The sequence below is a fragment of the Watersipora subatra genome, chromosome 10, assembly GCF_963576615.1.
Source record: "Watersipora subatra chromosome 10, tzWatSuba1.1, whole genome shotgun sequence".
NCBI lineage: Eukaryota > Metazoa > Bryozoa > Gymnolaemata > Cheilostomatida > Watersiporidae > Watersipora > Watersipora subatra.
The window spans coordinates 25,123,252-25,127,231 of NC_088717.1; positions in this window are offsets into that span (position 1 = coordinate 25,123,252).

A 3,980-nucleotide genomic window follows, 5' to 3' on the forward strand; every position below is an offset into this window, starting at 1 on the left:
TTGTTTAGGCGACAAGATGTTATTGGTTTCTAAAAAATCCCGTATTTGCAAAGACAAACATTTCTCTAAAATTTTTGATAAAGCAGGAAGAATGGAAATGGGCCGGTAATTAGATGGATCTGTTCTATTTCCTTTTTTAAATAATGGAGTCACGCGAGCTATTTTTAAACAATTTGGGAAATTAGATTGTTGTATAACAAGATTTATAAGATGTGTTAAAACTGGAATTAGGACTAGTTTATTTTCTTTTATTGCACGGAGAGAAATCCTATCATAGCCGGTTGCTTTAGGAAGACTGAAAGAATCAATTATTTGCAGTGTTTGGTGGGGGTCAATTATCTGGAAGCTAAAATCAATATCATTTACACAGTTGTCCATAAATTTTGGAGAGCACAGAGGTAGATATCTCTTTCCTGTGGGTGAGACAGAAAGTTAATGGTGTATGTAACAAGGTTGAGTAGTTATGCTGACACCAAGCAAGGATGTCCACTAACTAGTAGACATCCTTGCTTCGGCTAGCCTATGTATTTGATTGATATGTATTGAAATCTAATATTACATGCAAGGAATGTTTGTGAACTGTGGTGTCAATGAAACACTCTATCACCATACAATGTCAATAGTTTCAGTTGATGGCAGTCGATTAGCTTCCCATCACACCAATGCAATACAACCCCAGTATGGCTATCTATTTTATCTATGAGTAACTGATTGCATTTACTCACTTACTTAACACTATCTGTTCAATGCTTTGCAAGTCACGTAAGTATTGAATTGCTTTAAATAATAAGCATATATTAGAGTAATAAACTATAATCATCATTTCTTTAATATGAGCAATAGTTACTATCTTAACTGTGAAAATTCATGATCATTCTCATGGCTGATGTTATTGTTCTGTCAATCACTACAATTGACTAGCACAAAAAAGGGGCATGGCCTAAACGCTCTTTGTTGTCACCTGAAACCTCGTGTTTTGGAAGGTGCTGTTATCACTCTAGGGGAAGATATAACTCTATGGCTGTAACAACCTGAGAAAAATAAAAATGCAGCTGAGCAAGCTTTTTAGTGTCGTTTAAGCAATGCTACACTACTGGAAGCTTAAATATTTTCAAGACTTCCAAACAAACTCAAGTGGCCCTGAAAGTTATGTTGTAAATTGAGGTATTGAATCAGAAATACGACTTATACACAAGCATTATCACTTATTTTCTAGCTTTTTTACATAATAAAATGATTGTCAAGATTTTCTGATTTTTTTTCATGTATAGCACTAACATTTTGTTGCATGTGAAGTTTTTGGTGACACATTTGCTCTGTTCAAAAAGTGAGAGTCAGTCGTGAGAAGCTATGAGCCTCATCTTAAGAATAACTATATAGGTACTTTAATAGCTTCTAAACACATGGAAAGTGTTAATATGCCATGTGAACTGTCCACTTATCATCCTATGTTACAGAAACTAGTGAGAAATTTTGTAAATGTTAGACTTCATATTTTATGTAAAAAAAACATACCTCCACCTCACAGTCAGTGCTGCTAGGTAGCAAAAGCATGGCCATGCAAACACTAGCTAAGAATATTCATTAAGTGTTGTTGAAACTCGATGCTTTTTGTATTTTTACTGCACTCATGCTTGTTAGCTAGTATGATATGCATATATGTTATTTACATGTGTAGGTCAACTATTGCACACAAAATACTATGCTGGTTTAGCTTGCTATAGTGCTAGTACAGCTTAGTTCCTTTGACTTGTTCATTTAAAATTAATTATTTTTATTGTAACATAACTATAAAAAATTTTCTATGTATAATATGGCTTTTTAGTATTCAGTTTTTATTACGGAAAGTTGTTCAATGTTTATGTTGTACTACATACTTCTTGCACTTTCAGTTACAATCATTTTCCGTACTAAGTTTGTGGTTGTCTGTTAATTTGCATAAAACCAGCCTGTTTATAATTTTTATAACTTCTAAAAACAAAAAATGGCAATTGATGGTATTATAAATATAATTATCGTTGTGAATACATTGAAGTGTTTGTTTGGAGGCCTAAAGATGGGAAATTGTGTGTCAACACAATTTAGCTAAGACATTTTAGCACATATAATAAGGGTTATTTACTTGGAAGTAGCAGAAAACTTGTAAATATATGGAGTTGTCGCCTTTATAACTGCAGTGTGAGTTAGAACAAAACCTGAGCTTTCTTGTGGTATACTTGATAGTGCTCCAAAGCTACCAAACTAGTTTTATTGGCTGATAAACAAAAGTAGGCAAGACCAGTCCATTATAATTCTATATAGAAGTAAGCATGGCAGATGTTTGCTAGGAACCTTTATAGCGTTTGTATAGGCTCCGTTAGTGGCGTAACTTGGCTTAAGCGATGCTGGTCTTTTTCAGTGAGACGAATATGTTACAGCTAGCATAATTAAGAGTTGTCATTTCGGTTTGAATTGGCATTTATTATTTCCTGCCCGCAAAAATCATCGGACGAGACTAATAATGAAGCTGAAGTGGATGTTGGTCAGCAGGCTGAAGGAGGTTGTCTGATCCCCGACCCTATGCTAGTAGGGAATGAAACTCTAGACTTTCTACTGGTTTTTGAAGAAATACCACTTCCTCTGGGTCCTGACTAGTGGAAATGGCCGGGGAGATACAACTGACTTGCTGGTGCATTGTGACCCTTGTGTAATCTAGGAAATTGCCAGCCTAGGTGCTTATTGAGGATGATGCATGCTGGTGCACTGTGAATGCAGACGCGATGCAAATGATTTCTACCTAGTTTATGCTTGTAGAAAGGTCCAGCAAAGGTTGTAGTATGTCTTGTGTTGTACACAAGAAAGAACATAACTATATATGCAAAGATATTTGTATCCTAGAGAGGGCTTAACAAGTTCAAAAAGGTAAAAAGGTTGGCAAGTTATATAAGAGTTACAATGAAAACAGGTCCCACCTTCAACACATGATTATATAATGGCTGTTTCTATTATATCCTTTTGATGGTTATGCATACAAAAAGGAATAATTGAGTATATGGGTAGTTTATTGTTGGTAATAGTCCACATCAAAACCCAACCAACTACTGTATTTTATACCCTGTAGTTAATTACGACTGATCAGCTAATTAAGCACTACGCAACAGCTACAGCAGGTAAAATGCTACCGTATAGCAGAAATATTATCAGTTTCATTAACAGTGTATTGAATTTGGTTTGGTGATAGTGTTGCGGCAACCAGAGCCGTAGAAATCAACTTCCTGGTCACCGGACCGAGCCTTCTTGCCTTCTATATTCATTTTTGGCACTAGTTTCAAAGAGTTGTACAGAGTAGACCACATGAAGCAATTAATTAGCAGATTGTCAATAAAAAGTACATATCAATATATATATTTTATATATATATATCCGTGTGTAAAATATATATAAAATTATAAATGTATATATAATATATATATATTTTTTATGTATGTATACCTGTGGGTGATATATGATAACTCCAAATTGAACAACCAACAAAAATGAACCACTTGTTGTTTACTGACTTGCTGGCTAAAGAAACAGATTGAGACATGTTCTGAAATGTACCCAACAAAAGCAAATGGGTCTAAAGAGAAAAATAACAAACTGGTCAAATTATGCAAAGCTAAAATGACTTTCATATTAATCCTTCGTAAGTTGAAGTAAAATTTATATCAAATACATTTCATAACTTGACAATGTTGTATGGAGAGACTTTTGGATGTACAGGTTCCACTGTATTCAGACAGCCGCGTGATTTCAAGTTACTGTTTTAAATCAGAGCGAACATTTTCATCTGTCATTAGTGCTGTTTTTCTGAATCAATAACTACTGAATATAAAATAAAAAACTAGTTTTATTGTAAATTCTTAAAATGCTTGTCTTAAGAAACAATAAGGTACAGCTTAATCATTATAGCTATATTTGTATAAAATTTTCTATATATATTTTATATTTGTATAAAA